We start from the raw sequence: 15861 nt of genomic DNA on the forward strand, positions 1-15861 counted from the left end.
CAGCACTGCACCAGCAGGGGGCGACCACAGGCCAGAGCAGAGCTGCCCCCAGGCCCTGGTCCAACAGTGAAAGGAGCAGCCACTGCCCCACCCTGCTCCTGGGTGCGGGGAGGCAGCGCTGGCCTGGTGACTCGGAGCCAGGACGCCTGGGACCTGCAGCAGGGCTGGAGGGGGAGTTGGGGAGATCCCGCTCCCTGGGCCCTCAGCCACCTGCCCCGCCCTGTGCCCTCCCTTCCCCTGCCTGTGAACAGCAGCAGAGACCTCGGCCAGCCTTTGGCAATGCACTTCATTGGCCCAGGCACATGCCCAGCAGGGCAGTAGCCGGGGGCAGGGCCAGCACTGACTTTGTGATAATGGGTGGGGGAGGGGCAGGGGCTCAGAGCTGCGAACAAACAAACTCTCCCCCTGCGCCCCCCACCCCCTGGAGGTCACTCCCAGTAAAGGAGGTCACTGCCTTTACCTGGGATCACTCCTGCCAGCGCTTGCCCCAGCACAGCCCGCCTGGCAGGCAAGAGGGAGAGGATCTCTAGGGCCCGTGGGATTCAGGGGGTGAGGCTTGGCTCAGGGCTTGATCAGACCCAAGGGGGCTGGAGCTGGCTGCCTCAGATGGAGCTGGGGCTCCAGGTGCCCAGGGCGTGGCTCTGATACCCAGGGAAAGGCAGTGGGGAGGTGTCTGCACTGGGCAGGGGCATTTGATCCAGGCCCATCAGGTGGCGAGCCCGCTCTGCCCTGCTGCTAGGGTGACCAGACAGCAAGTGTGAAAAATAGGGACAAGGGGTGGGGGGTAATAAGAGCCTAGATAAGAAAAAGCTCAGAATATCAGGACTCTCCCTATAAAATCGGGACATCTGGTCACTCTACCTGCTCCTGACCAACCCTGGACGCGCCTCCTACGCAGTCCTGGCTCCACCCCCACTTACTTGGGCACTCTGACTGCAACTCCTGCTAGGACCCCTCCCCCCTTCGGGAGCCGAGGTCCCCACTGGGGGACAGGGCCAAGAGGCCAGGGTGCCAGGCTGTGATGGGAGGGGTGCAGGGACCAGGGCTGGGCCAGCACCCCAAGGCGGTGAATGGGGATGATATGGGGGCAGAAGGGGGGTTCTCTTTAATCCTTTGCAGACTGGACAGACACAGCTTGGGGCTCAGTGGCTGGGTCACAACCGCCCCAAAGCCAGATGGTGGTAGCAGCCTCTGCGTGCCCCGCATCACTAGCGGAGGGCTGACAGGAGGGGGAGGGGGAGGTGCTGTGCTTTGGGTCCCAGGCAGGGGAGGTAGGAATGGCTGAAGCTGGTAGATAATGGAGCCAGACTCTGCCCCTACCCCATCAGGGGCAGGGTGGCCACAGGGCACAAAGGGTGACAGCCCTAGAGGCTGTGCCAGAGGGAGGGAGCCTGGCCTGCCCTCTGCCCTAACAGCCAAGGAGTCATTCCCCCCCCCCCCCCCAAGAACTGACACCGCAGCCAGGAGTAGGGGGGAAGGTGCCTTGTTGAGAAGAGGAGGTGGAGCTGGGGACAGCGAGCTGGAGCTGTGGGGGGCAGAGTCTCTGGGGGGAGGGGGCTGCCTCTAGGCCTCCTCGGGGTCTAGCTGGTTGAGGGTTTGGATGTCATCCAGGAAGCGCTTGGGGGTCAGGATGTGACTGGAACCTGGGGGAGAGAGAGGTGGTTGGCAGCGGTCGGCACAGTGGCGCGGGTATGAGGCTGGCATCACCATCACCCCCATTTTTGCAGCTGGACCCTGCTCTAGTGCAGGAGGGGAGGGACTCTCTCCTACCCCCTGTTGTTGTACCAATAAAATAAAAACCAGCAGGATCTTATTAAAGGGAAAAGGCAAAATGCCACATTTATTGTAAATATAATAAAGAAATATAAAACTCACACTGTCCTATCGTTACTTATTCCTTACTTAATTATATATATATCTATATATTCATTCATTCATTCATTCATACCAGTTCTGCATAGGGGTTTATAGTTACCAGCCTAGAGGTTGCTCGTGACAGGGTACCGGCCAGGTAACCTGTACACGAGAGTGGAGCCGAGTCCATGTCAGATGCGCATCCGATGCTCCTGAAGGGTAGTGGCAGAACTGGAGACTCAAAGTTCTCAGTCCTTAGTGTCCATTTTTATAGGAATTTCTTCCTATGCCAGTCCGTGGAATTTGCTTTGTCATATTGTTAGTCATGACTGCTCCAGGACGGCTGTCAGGTGCTCATCAGCTTTCTTCATCCTTTGAATTGGTCGGGTGGATCCCAGTTTGCCCTCCGGTGGGGTTCTCTGGTTGTCTCCACCTGGCGTCTTCTTCGGCCAATCGATGTTAAATTCCTAGGCTGGCACTTCCCTGTTTATTCAAAACCCACCATTCATTCACATACATTCCTTACTTTAATAAAAAAAACACATTTCTCATTTCACCGAGTATTGTTATTTTATTTGAGACTCCCTGTCTCTTGACATTCCTTCGGTATTGCCTTTCTTTTATTATACAAAGGTGTTATTTATTTGAGACTCCCCGTTTTTTTAACATTCCTGATCCAAACTATAGAAGGTGGGAGTCTCTATGTGACATTTCTATGAGCGCCGCTCCAATTCGCGGTTCTTCATGGGTGTTACAAACAAGCATGTCAATCTCCATTACAAAGTATCCGTTTGCAAAGTAGAGCCAATTGAACATAAAGTGAAGTTAGTTAAAAAGCATGTCAATCTCCATTACAATCAATGGAAAGCGCCAATACAGAGAAAGCAGAGTCAATTAAGCCGTTTAGTTTTACAAGCGTCCATCTTAATAACAAGTGAGAAAGTATCAATTCAGAGTCAATATGAGCGGTTAGGTTTTCCACGCGTCCATCTTAATAACAAGTGAGAGAAAGTATCAATTTAGAGAAAGCAAAGCCAATTGAGCGGTTTGCAAGGTACGGTTTGCAAGCTTTAATACAGAATTGTAAATCAATATTGCAGATTTACAATTATGTCAAAAAGAAGAATTATAAATGCAGATTTAATAAATATTATAAATCAATATTGCAGGTTTACAATTTCTTATGAACAGAATCACAAATATTGGAATATGCCTACACTGTGGCCTGGCACCGCACCCCTCGTGCCGCTGTACCCTGCACAGCCAGGCAAGAATCCCCGCGCTGACAGTGTTCCTCACCCTTGGGTCTTCGAGGGGTGTGTGCAGGGGGTGAGCCATATCCCTATGGGAGTTACTGGGGGTGTCTGACTGGGCCCCCACACATGGTCCCTGGGCAATGAGAGGCCTGGGGAGCCAGCGGCCAGGAGATCAGGTGGCTAGATACAGGCCTTGTGGGACAAGCACATCTGTTCCCAGACCCCTGGGTGCGGGAGGACAGAGGGTAGCATGGGCCCCCTGTGGGTGCTGGGCAGGCAGTTTTAGGGTCTCCCCCACCCAGGGGGTCCCAACTGTCCCTGACCTGGGCATTCCAGCCACCCTTCCCCCCAGGACTCGCCCTACTCACCGATCACCACCTCCCACTTGCCCCTGGTGGCCGGGGTCAATTCGTAGGCGCAGCGCATCTCAGACATGGACACCCCACCCAGCACGTAGATGATGAGGCGCGGGCCCATCTGGTACTCAGTCGCTGGCTTGTTCTTGTGCCAATGCCTGAAGCGGGAGCTGGGGGAGAGAGGGGCAGTGTGGATACCAGGGGCTCGCTGAGGGAATGCCAGGTGTAGGGGTGGGCACTGCCCAAAGCGGGGGCTGGGGGGAGAGAGGGGCAGTGTGGATACTAGGGGCTTGCTGAGGGAATGCCGCATGGAAGGGCAGGGCCTGGAGGAGGATGGGAGGCAGAAGGGAGTAGGGGAGGGTGGCACCTGCCCTGGGCTGGGGGTGCTGTCTAAAGCTCGTCCAGTCCCTTTCCTCTATCCTGGACCCTGGTGTGTTGAGGGACTGCTGGGGCGTGGGGGACACGGTAAGAGGGGTCCAGGGCTCCAGGCTCTTGGGCACCCCCTCCCCTGCAGAGGACAGGGCCCTGGCCATGCACTCCCAGGCACAGAGGCTCCCACACCCTGGGGTGTGTGTGTCAGGGCTCTGCTGTCCACAGCCCAGCCAGGCTCAGCCTTACCTGACAGCAGCCTGGGAGCTGGTGGTAGGGACCGGGTCTGACACGAAGGGCCACAGACTCTTGTCCAGTTTGTCCTCAAGGATGTCCTGGCAGGGGAGGACAGATCAGCAGGGGCCAAGCAGCAGGAACCTCTGACCTGGTGGCCAAGCCAGGCCCCATTGGGGCGGAGGGGCTGAGATGGCTCCTCACTCAATGATTGACAGTCCCTGGGGGGGAGCAGCCTGGGGCCCACTTTCCAGGGTGGGGCATGGGGAGCCAGCAAAGAGCACGCTGACTCCTCCAGTGATGCCCCCAACTCTCCACATCCCCCTCAGCTGCTCAGTGCCCTGCTGTGACCTGCCTACCCATCCACCGTTATGGGGAGGGCAGAGACCTCCTGCAGCCGGATCCAGGGCCCCTCACTTGGGGTGGGGGAGGCAGGGGGCTGCCCCCAGTGCCCCTTCCCTGCTGCGGGCAGATCCAGGCCCTGCCTCTTGCTCCATGAGGTGTGTCCCAGCCACGCAGGGGGCCCAGGCTATGATACATCCTAATGCCACATAATAGGGGCTTTTACATTAGTCCGCTGCTTTGACTTGTACAGGGAAGCTTAAGGCCTGCCAAGCTGTGGCTGGCGCAGAAGGGGGCGCCCCTGATTGGATTATGCATGGGACTGAGGTTACTGCAACTACCTGCCCCAAAATCCCACAGGAGGAACCATCACAATGCTGGAATAGGGGCCTGGGAGCCTCCCACCTCTGATCTGCCAGGGACAGGAGCTCTGGTCGGGGGGTTAATTCTTGGCCTGGAGGAGCCCCAAGCCAGTAGGTTGAAGGCAACTAAGTGTGCCCCCCACCCCCTTGAGGAGTGCCCCACAGGACTGGGTGATGAGGGGCTCAGCCCCCAGTAAGGGTGGGGGGAAGGAGTGACCATGTCACCTTTCACAAGCTAAGCAGGTTTGGGCCCAGGCAGTGCTTGGATAGGAGACCTCTAAGGAAAAGCCACTGGGTGCTGGGAGGTGCGAGTGAGTCAGCAGAGGGTGCTCTATGACCCCAGGGAGTGGGCGGGGGGCTCTGCAGGGGGTGCTCTCCCCGGTCAGTCAGTGACCAGTACTGTGCTGCAGGAGTTCATCCTTTAGATGAACGTCACACAGCTGCTCCTCACTGGAGGTTAGACCAAGGACCCTGCCAGCCATTCAGATTCCAATGCCAGTCATGACAGTGTGCTGCCTGGATCCTCTGCACTTCCAGCCCCACACACTGATCACCTCCTGCCCTAGACTCTTGGGCAGCGCTGCTGGGCGGCTGTTAACAGCTGCCTGCCACTCCTTAGGAAGAATTCAGCCCTGGTGAGGAACCCCTGTATATACTGCCCATACCCCACCCCAGAGCTGGCAGCATCTCAGCACCGGGTAAGACAACTCCCCTGCACTCGTGTCTATGATTTAAGACCCCTAAGGATGGCAGCAGGAGAGGACTCGCTGATGAGCCCCTCACATGGCTAGAGCCCTGCGCAGATACAAAAATGTGGATGTGCAACAGCCTGCGATCCACAAGCCGCCTTTTACCTGTATCCGCATCCACACCGACAGCAGCTAGCGAGGGTGGGGAAGGGGTCTTGCAGGGAAGAGGCAGTGTGGAGGGGGCAGGGTCTCTAGGAGAAGGGGCAGCTTGGAGGGGGCGGGGTCTCGAGAAGGGGCAGTGTGGGGGCGGGGTCTTGAGGAGAAGGGGCAGTGTGGAGGGGGTGGGGGCTGGGGGGGGAAGGGGTTTCTCATCACGTGCCGCTCCTGGGGGGTCACGAGTGTACACGGCAGCAGCAGAGCATGTTGCATCACAGTGGGGTGGAGGGGTGGGGTGCCGGGGCCTCACCCTCTCCAATCCCAAATCCTGCTGCTCAGGAGCTGGTGGGGACACTGGTGCTGCTCGAGCTGCTGGACAGGAAGCCGCGCGGTGGGGCGAGTGGGTGCCGGACAGCCCCAACTCCGACGTGTTGCCTAGCCACTGGCTGTGGGCCGGCGGCCCCGAGTGCCCTGCGTCCCCCGGGCTGCCTGAGCCAGATGCCGCGGGCCAGGCGCTGCTGGGGAGTACAGCCCTGCACGGTTGTATCTGCAGCCAATCCACTATCCGCAGAAATGGGGCACGGATATGCAGGGCTCTACACATGGCTGCCCCCAAACCACCCCCTTGGGCCCAGCCTGCCAGGTGTGACCCCAGTCCCCAAGGCCAGGAAGCAGATGGCCCGGTACCTCCATGATGTCCTTGAGCATGGGGATCCAGTGGGAGAGCTGGTAGCTGGACTCCAGCCGCGCTTTCCTCTTCGGTCGCAGCTGCCTGCTCTGGGGGAGGAAGGGAGAGGGGGTGAGAGGCAGCAGGGAGGAGGTGCGGGCTGGGAACGGGGGCAGACAGGGAGAGCGTGGCCTACCTGAGTCGCGCCAGCCAGGCTGGCAGGGGAGAGGCAGAGAAAACAGAATGGATCACTGAGTGAGAGAGAGAGAGAGAGAGAGACTGATGGGAGAACAGAGCTGCTTCCCCTCATTCGCCGCATGGCCACCCCAAGCAGTGGTCACCAGCTCCAGCTCGCTGGCGATCTGAGGTCCTGACTCCCAGTATCCTCTGCCAGGGCAGAAGAAGTCACCCCAGATGGGGAGTAACTCGGGGTCACCCTCCTATGGGGAGGGCGTCACCCCACTGTACAGGGACAGAGGCCACCTCTGTGCTGGGAGTAGGTCACTGCCATAGGGCGGCACCTCCAGGATGGCCTGGGCTCCCCTGTGCAGCACAGATCTGCCCCCTGGCATGAGTACAGCTGCTGGCCCCTGGCTCCAGTCCCTTACCCCAGGCGTGAGAGAGATGCCCAGGAACAGCATGTTGTGGATGATGTCTCTCTGCTGCTGGATGTTGGCATGCTGGATCAGCTTGGTGAGGTTCTCCTTGTCCACACCTGCACGGGGACAGACAGGTCAGCCCTAGCACCCCTGGGACGCACCCACAGCCCAGGCACACGAGTCCGTGGCCCCAGGAGTCCTAGTTCCCCGATCAAATCCTGAGATCCTGCTCTTCCCACCCCTCTCAGAGCTGGGGGTAAACCCAGGAGTCCTGGCTCCCAGGCCCCCTCTATCCCACTAGACCCCACTGCCCTCCCAGAGCTGAGCATAAAACCCAGGAGTCCTGGCTCCCAGAACCATCCGCTCTAACCCACTGAACCCCACACAGTTAATGATCGAATTTAGGTTCTTGCTGCTCCTCCCTCAACAGGTTCTCTCGGGCGCTGGGGTCAGGGGTCTCTCTAGTTCCCCCTGGCAGTGCAATGGGAGCCCCCGTCCCCCTGATCTGGGCTATTCCTATTCCTGCCTCTGCCACCTACTCCTGGCATGCTGCTCCATGCCTCAGTTTCCCCCGTGTAACATGGGGATAGTGCTTTCACCTGTGACAGGGAGGCTTGGCAAGAGCCTCAGGAATATCCCTGGGGGGACTCAACGGGAGTCACAGCAGCAGGGTGTGCACAGAGCAGGATTTTCCCTCCCCAGTGCCGCTATCAGCTCCTGAGAATAGCCCAGATCAGACTGGGGCTGCAGGCTGGAGCCAGCTCTGCTGCAGCAAGTAGCTCCGGTGGTTAACAAGCATGCTGTCAGTCTCTTCCCTGGGTAGATGGTTTGGGCAGCCAGGTGTGTGCCAGGCTCCCCTCTGGAGGCAGGCCTGTACTGCCAGCTGTGAGTTACAGAGCATCTGTGCCATGGGAGCCAGCTATCCCAGAGGGGGCCCCCCTGCCCGAGATTGGTAGCATTATCTCCCTTTTACAGATGTGGAAACTGAGGGGTAAATAGGGGAGGTGACTTGCCCAGAAGGGCTGTGGCCATTAATCCAGCCACACAGGGAATGCTATTGTTCTGCCAACCCCTCAGGATCTCCAAGGGTGTCTAGACCCCACCCCTCCCCCCGCCAGGATCTCCGAGCAGGTTCTAAATCACTCCTCCCTCCTTCTACTTCTCATGTGCTCCCCCGCGGCTCTGTCCCATGGCAAGGGCGTGGCCAGCACAGCTCGCTCACCTCTCCCATGCTGGGCTCGTATGCCTTGAACGCCTTGAGTTTGGCCAGCACAGCGTGCACCAAGTGGAAGTTATCTTCATGGTCCCTGCAGCAAAGACAAACCCTGTGGGTCAGAAACAGCTCCTCCCCCAGGGGCACATGCACTTCCTGTAGGAGGTAACCAGGTACCCTCGCCCTTTGGGCACACTCACTTCCTGTAGAGGATGGCTGGGTACTTCTCCATGGCACACTCACTTCCTATAGGGGATACCTGGGTACCCTTTCCCCTGGGCACACTCACTTCCTGTAGTGGATGGCTGGATACTCCTCCAGGGTTTCACACAATGTGGCAATCTGCTCTGCCAGATTCTCCATCTGCTTGTTCTTTTCGAAAAAGCGGTAGGGGCTGAACCAGTTGTGGAAGCTCTATGGCCTGTCCAGGGAGTACACCTTGGGGACAGGGGAGAGCAGAGATCAGACCCCAGTGCCAACTGCTTGCAGCCAGGCCAGCTGTGCCCCATAGACGCGCTGTTGGATCAGGCCAGCCTGGTGGAGCTGTAGCGAGCCCCTAGTGAGGAAGAGATCCCTTTGCCAGTGCCACTCCTGTTGTGGTAGAGGGATAGCGAGCCAGAGATTCATGTACCAGCCTGGGATAAAGATGCCCCAGGTTCAGGTCCTTACTTGGCTGCAGACTCCCAGGTGTCCTCAATGTTGGGGGAAGGGGCTTGGCGACGCTTCTCGTCTGGCGAAAGCCCCAGCATAGCCACGGGCAAACCCGGCATCAAGGCGCGTCTGCCGCTGTCGCTTATTTCACTGGCCGAACAGAACGAGCCATGGGGACAAAAGTGCTTGGACACCAATAAATAGTATCGGCCCATGAAGGGTTTGCTGGCGCAACGGGACGGGTGAGCCAGCATAGCCTCCTGACGGACACTCAGCTTCTACCAGCCAAAGCTTCTCTTGGCACAGCTGGCACCGGTACCCCGGATGAAATCAGCTAGAGTGGCGAAAGGACTGCTTTGCCAGCGTAACGGCACCTACCCAGGGGCTCTGCCACCACAGCTGCATCAGTTACAGGGGGATTTTTTCTCTCATGTCCCCGTAACAAACCCATACCAACAAAGCTTTTGTATGTAGACCAGGCTCATGTCTCTCTGTGCCTCAGTTTCCCCATCAATGCAATGGGGCTGACACCCCAGTCCTGCCCCTCAGGGGCAGGAGGGGGGAAATCCACTGATGACACAAGGAGGGGATGGGGTGGTTGGGTAAAGGGCAGGCGTGTAGAGTATCGGGCTGTCTTGCAGGCCTAGTATAAACCACCAGTAAGAGCTGGTAAAGCCAGGGAGGCAGGGCCCTCCTCCCCCATACATCTACCATCCCCACCAGGTGCAAGCCAGCGATTCCAGGTCTCACAGGGTGTGAGCAGCCAGCTAGTCCCTGCTGCCCTGTGCTGGCGTCAAACCCGGGGCCCTAGAAGGGAAAGGTTCCCCCGCCAAGCCACATGAACCACTAAGGGTGGGGTGTCGTACGTCACCATCCGCCGCGCGGACCTGCTCCTCCAAAGCCCGGCCACCCCTCACCCGGCTCTCGTAAGGCAGGAAGGCCATGTTGATCTCCTTGAGGGTTTTGATGACCTTGGTGATCCGTGACTTCCTCAGCTCCTTGAACAGAGGCTCAGGACAGGCTGCAAGGCAGAGGCAGTGGGTGGGAGTGACAGGCACAGGGCTCAGGACCCCCAGCACAGCACCAGCCCCCACGGACGGGGCCAGACCGGGCACAGCAGGGGCAGTAGTGCTGCACGCCTGTGGGGAACCTGGGCGAGCCAGCAGGGCCACACAGGAGTCAACGATGAGTCCAGCCCCCCCGAACCAGAGTCATGCCGGGTTCTTGCCTTCTGCAGCATCAGCAGCGAGGGGGAGCCACAATCTCTCCTACGCAGCCCCTGTCTCACACCCTGCCCTCAGCCCCCCGGCAGGGCTGAGTGACCAGAGTGTACAACATAGGATGATGCACAAGGAGGAACAGGGACTTGGGCTCCCCCTGCCGCTGTAATGGGGAGAAGCAGATCTGACCCTGACACACTGGGTATTCTGGTGCTGTCCCATCCCCCCACCGAGTTGGGACTGATGGAGCAATGCATGCTGGGAATGGTAGCCAGAGGCCTCCTTTCTGGGCACATGCTGCAGGTGTCTGTGAGCCGTGCTGGCTGGAGGCAGGCCCGTGGGGGAGAAGGGGGGGAAGGGATAGGTGGCGTCATAGAATCATAGAATATCAGGGTTGGAAGGGACCCCAGAAGGTCATCTAGTCCAACCCCCTGCTCGAAGCAGGACCAATTCCCAGTTAAATCATCTCAGCCAGGGCTTTGTCAAGCCTGACCTCATTCGGTCTGGCCTGCTGGGGCTGCATCCCCTGCAGGAGGGCAGAGCATAATCAGGGTGCTGCGCACTGGCCTGCCGGCAGAGAGAGTCTCCCCCACCCCCAGGCTCCAGTGTGCCGCTGTCCAGGCTCCCAGCTGGGGGATCCCCCGACCCCCGATACTCACGGCTGAGGAAGAAGACGTGAACTGCCTTGTAGTTGAAGGTGGGGGTGCCCTGGAAGTCATTGATCAAAGCCTGCACCGACTGCAAAGGGGGAAGAAAGGGTGTGTCAGCACCTGCCGAGGCCCCTCCCTGCTGCTCAAATGGCCCAGCCCATGCCCAGCCCCTGGGGACTCAGGGCCTAGCATGATGCCATCAGGAGGTGGGCTGGTTTTTACCCCCCTGGCTCTGGGCTCCCTCCCCACCTGGAGCAGGGCTTGTCCCCATGTGCCCGGGACATCCTTAGGGCCCAGTCATGTCTCTCGCTGCCACAGAAGTGTCCATGCCCGGCCACAGATGGGGCCTGGCATTGCCTTGCTGCTGAACTAAGTGGGCTCTGAGCAGTGCCCAGGGAACAGCCGGCCGAGCAGCAATCCCAGGCAACTACCATCAGGGCCCCCTCCCTCCCCGGGCGCCATGCTGGGCACCTGCAGCTTCGCCACGCCAGCTAGCCTGGCAGGGTGTTTGGAACCTGTTCAGACCCCTCGACCAGCCATTGTGACAGGTGAGAACCTGGCTGCCCTGTCCCAAGCCCCAGGCCCCAGCTTGCAGTCCTCTCCTACAGCGCTCCCTCCGCGGGCAGCCCCTGCGGGTTCTGGGCTTCACCCTGCTCTGCCAGCGCCCCCTGCCCCTGGTCTCCCTCCACTCACCTTGCTGCTGCAGATGCAGGAGCCTCCTCCCCAACAGCCCCTGCTCCCTGAGCCTCTGCCTCATCGAGTCTCCTTCGCTTTGAGTCTCAGCTGAGGTCGCCTCTCTCCGCCTGCTGCACCTGCCCATCCAATCCCCACAGGATTGCACTGCGGAGAGGTCTGGGGGACAGTCTGTGCCTCACGTGGCAAAGAACATGAAGCCCAGCTCCGGGGAAGCAGCCTCCTAGGGAGCCCCTACTGGCCCCATTCCCATCCTGACGTTGTGCTGCGCACAGAGAAATGGAACAAGGGGAGTCTCCGTGTTCCCCTAGGAAAGCCCTGTAGGCCATTGGCCCAACATCTCCACCACCTTCCTGCCGTGCCGAATGCTCCCTCTGCCGCACCGGCCTAACCCGCTGCTCCACATCCCCCGGCCCAGTCCATGCCGGGGGCTCAATAACCTGCCTGGCCAATGGTGCATACTGCCCCATGCTTGGCACTCTCCTGCTCCTCCTCCCACCCAGGCTGATTCACTGGTCCCAGTGGTCTGATCCGGTGTGTGTGTGTGGGGGAGATATGGGGCTAGCTGGACAAGCTGGGTCTGATCCAGCGCGGTGGGAAGGCAGACATACCCAAGCCTAGCTGGGGACGGATGATGGGCTAGACAGAGCAGGGATCTGATCCAGCCTGGAAAAGCTCAGGTTCCTAATGAATCTCAAGAGGCTGGAGGGGGAGGAGCATGATATATGGATACAGCATATCCCCAGGGGGACACCAGGGCAACAGGTTCGGCCTGCTTACCTTCCATTCTCTTTCCTTCTTCACGAGGACAACGCTGAGGATCTCTGCGAGGGAAAGAGACGGGGATTAGTGGTGGGGCTCAGACGGGACGGCTGTGCCCTGAGCCAGGACCCACTGGCTGGTGGAAGGACGCCTCGGGGAAGTGGCTCAGAGGCTGCTTTCAGGCCAGATAGTGTTGTGCTCCTAGCAGAGCCCCCAGTCAGCGATCGTGGTGGGGTGACAGGCTAGATGGGCCATGGGTCTGATCCCCCTTCCTTTCTGCCAGGCTGGATACGAGCGCAGCTGAACTAAGGATCTGGCCCCGTGCAGGAAGAAAACAGATCCTGTCCAGCACCTCTTGACTGGAGGGGATCCAGGGACCCTCACTGTGTATGGGGGACAGCAACACAACAAAGACTTCAAATTCTGAGTCCTGCACATAGAACCCCTCCAAGGCATGCCCCACTCAGGGAACTGCTGGCCTGTCTCCTGGGCACCTTCCACAGCCCAGCTAAGCAATTAGATAGTCAGCTCTTCGGGCCAAGCACCATCTTTTTGTTGGTGATGACTGGCGCTCCTGGGCACCACTGTAATACACCTAATGAATAATGTACAACGCCTTGCAAAATGGGGCCTTGGTCCATGACTGGGACTCCTGGGTGCTACCATAATACATCTGTTTGTTTTACCCCTACGAAGCACCTGATTCTGGCTGGCCCCGTAGGGCAATAGCCCCGAGACCCTGACCTGTGCTCTCACTCTCACTCCCACTCCCGGTAGCTGGTGTGCGTGAGTGCACTGCCCAACACACTATGTTTCCCCCATAACTCAAGCAATGCCTCTCCCTACCCCACCTCTAGCCCATCAGGACTTGGCTGCTTGGTCCTAATGAGGCTCCAGGGGCTATTCTGCACCAGGACGCGCTGGCCTCCCTGCTGCTTTCCTGCAGTCCTTTACACCTGCGGCATGCGGACGCCCCGTTCACTGGGGCACGTGGGGCTCGAGTGCACGGTAAGGGGCTGGCAGCACAGACTGGATCTAGACATGGCGAAGGCAGACACAAACCTGCTTTCTCCACGCATTTCGACCCTGAACTGCAGCTACACCCGCCCCTCCCAAGCCAGCCCTGGACTGCCCCCACCAGCTGTGCCAGTGCCCCTCACTACTGACTGGAGCCCTTGCTATCCCAGCCCTGGCTCCCACCCACTCCCAGCTCCGCCAGTGCCCCTCACTCCTGTCCACAGCCCCCTGCTATGCCAGCCCTGGTCTGTCCCCCACCAGCTCTGCCTCACTCCTGACCTGCAGCTATTCCAGTCCTGGGATCCCTGCCTCACGGCTCTGCAGATGCCCCTCACTCCTGACTGCAGCCCCCTGCTATCCCAGCCCTTTGCTTACCCCCCCCCATTCCCAGCTCCACCAGTGCCCCTCACTCCTGACCCGCAGCTATTCCAGTCCTGGGTTCCCCCCCTCACAGCTCTCAGATGCCCTTCACTCCTGACCCGCAGCCCCCTGCTATTCCTGTTCAGAGACCCCTCTTGAACCAGGGCAGTATGGCCCACCCCAAGTATTCAGAAGTCACATGTCAGGCCCTCCTAATTGTGCGATTTAGTGAGGAAAAGCTAAGAGAAGAGCTAAGGGTTATTAGCACCACCGGCCGTCCTGAGCTGTGGGCCACTTTTGCTCTGTCCCAGTTCTGGGGGCAACCATGGAACATCAGAACTGAATCCACTTTGCAAGGGTCTTTTAAACCCCAGGTCTGTGGTCTGGATTTAGCCACAGGCCCCGTCCACTGCAGCCTGGGCTGGAGATTCAGCAGTGGGTTGGGCTTCTGAAGTAACAGAAGTGGGTTGGGCTTCTGAAGTGTAAGGCTTTACCTTGATCTCTCCTACATTACAGCTATAGCCTACGCCAGCTCTGTGTTGGGGCCGGGCAGAAGTGTACTGCTTTACTATGTTACGAAGTGGCTATGACGTCATTTTTCTCCTTCCGCACAGCCGTTACCCGTTCTGACAGGCTGTTTATAATGCTAACTTTACTAGTTTTCAGAGGTTGTCGGGGGTGGGGGGGGGGGAATGTGCAAGGTGGAAGTTTCGCCTAGTGCACAAAATATCCTTGCACTGGCCCTGGTGGGAGTCATCCTGATGGAAAGAGATGACGACGATGACGCCCCCACAAAATGCAGCTCCTATGGGAGGGGGCAGCCCTTGGGGGTGGGGCAGACAGCCTCCTCCCCTTCCTGGTGTGTGACAGGCAGGCGGGGGGGAGCTCTCTGCTCCGACTGACTCCTAATCCTCCCCGAGGGTGAGACACACCCAGGAGCACCCCTCCCAGGGCTCCCCAACTGGGCCCTGCCCCCCCAGACCCACACCCAACCAGACCCTGCCCCCGACCGGCTCCACACTCAGACCCCCCGGCTCTGCACTCACTCTTGCGCACCACTGCCTTCAGTCCGGACGGGGCCATCTCCGCCTCTTGCCACGTCCCCTCGAGCCCTGTGGGTAGAAGTAGGACTCAGCTGTGTGCGGGGTGGGGCTGGAGTCAGGACTCCTGGGTCCTGCCCCGGCTCTGCTCCTGTCCTTGGGCACGCCCTGGCCTCTCCCTGCCATGCTCTGGGGAGTGTCTGTGACGCTGGACGACGGCCCCTAGTGACGCTGAAATCAGTCACTGGTGGATGGGCCCGGCCCCCCCTTGTGTCACTGATGGACGGGCCCAGCCCCCCCAGTGACTGATTTCAGTATAAAGCAACTGGGGTGCTGGCGGGTCGATGTCTGCAAGGCTGAAGACGGCCGAACGCCGCAGCCCCCCACTTCTGGCGCTGCGAGGGCTGGGCCTGGGCACCAAGGGGCGGGCGCCCAGTGACAGGGCCACGCAGGTCCCCACTGAACCCCCACCTGGTCATGTGGGGCGCAGAGGGAGGCGGGGGCCTCGGGCAGGGTTAAAGCGAGGACTGGGTTGGGGTAGTGGGGCCTCAGCCCACTCCAGTCAGGGCCCCCCAGTGAGCTGCAAGTCCCTCCTCCAACCAGTGTCCCCCCCTCAGCAGTGCCCCTCGCCCCCCCCTCCACGCACCTCCCCCCTCGGTCAGGCCCCTCGCCCACCTGCACCCAGCCCCCCTCAGCCAGGCCCCGTGTTGTACCCAGGAACAGGAGCAGGTCGAATGGACCTGGCTTTGCTAAAACTTTTTGTGTAGCCTGTTGGTGTACCCCCGGAAGACCTCTGCGTACCCCCAGGGGCACCCGTAACCCTGGTTGAGAACCACTGGGTTAGAGAAACGTGTGTGTGTGTGTGTGTGTGTCTAGGAATCAGGACTCCTGGGGTCTATCCTGACTGCGAGCGGAGTGGGGTCTAATGGTTAGAGCAGAGAGCTGGCAGGTAGGATTCCTGGGTTCTAGTCCAGGCGATGCAACTGATTCATTCTGTGACATGGTTTGTTCTGCCTTGTCCTCCTGTGACATGTGGAGCGCAAAGACCTGCCCCAGCCCTTCCCTTCCGGCTGGGTGGTGCAGGAATTAATGTCCATAGAGCCTGGGCTCTAAGATCCTGGAGCAAAGCATCCTGGAGAAGGAATTAGTTCCCCAAGCTTGACTGGCTCCCTGCCCCATCCCTCCCTCCATTAATCAGAACGAATCCCTCATGGCAGAGCTGTTGTCTGGTTACCCGCAGTGCAGACCCAATTTATTGTGTCCTGGCTGCTGTTCAGCTCAGGTTAACAGCATGGTCTGTTTCTGTGAACTCCCCCAGAGCTTTCGAATGGAAGTGAGAGTCTTCTTCACATCCTGCTCTAAACTGTGAGT

At 59.3% G+C, this 15861-nt stretch overlaps 1 pseudogene; it reads right to left on the reverse strand.

The window, feature by feature from the left end:
- Nucleotides 1-1563: 1563 nt before the first annotated feature.
- Nucleotides 1564-14533, reverse strand: LOC140901061 (syntaxin-binding protein 2-like; annotated as a pseudogene).
- Nucleotides 14534-15861: the final 1328 nt, after the last annotated feature.

Source organism: Lepidochelys kempii, chromosome 20 (genome assembly GCF_965140265.1).
Source record: "Lepidochelys kempii isolate rLepKem1 chromosome 20, rLepKem1.hap2, whole genome shotgun sequence".
Classification (NCBI taxonomy): domain Eukaryota; kingdom Metazoa; phylum Chordata; order Testudines; family Cheloniidae; genus Lepidochelys; species Lepidochelys kempii.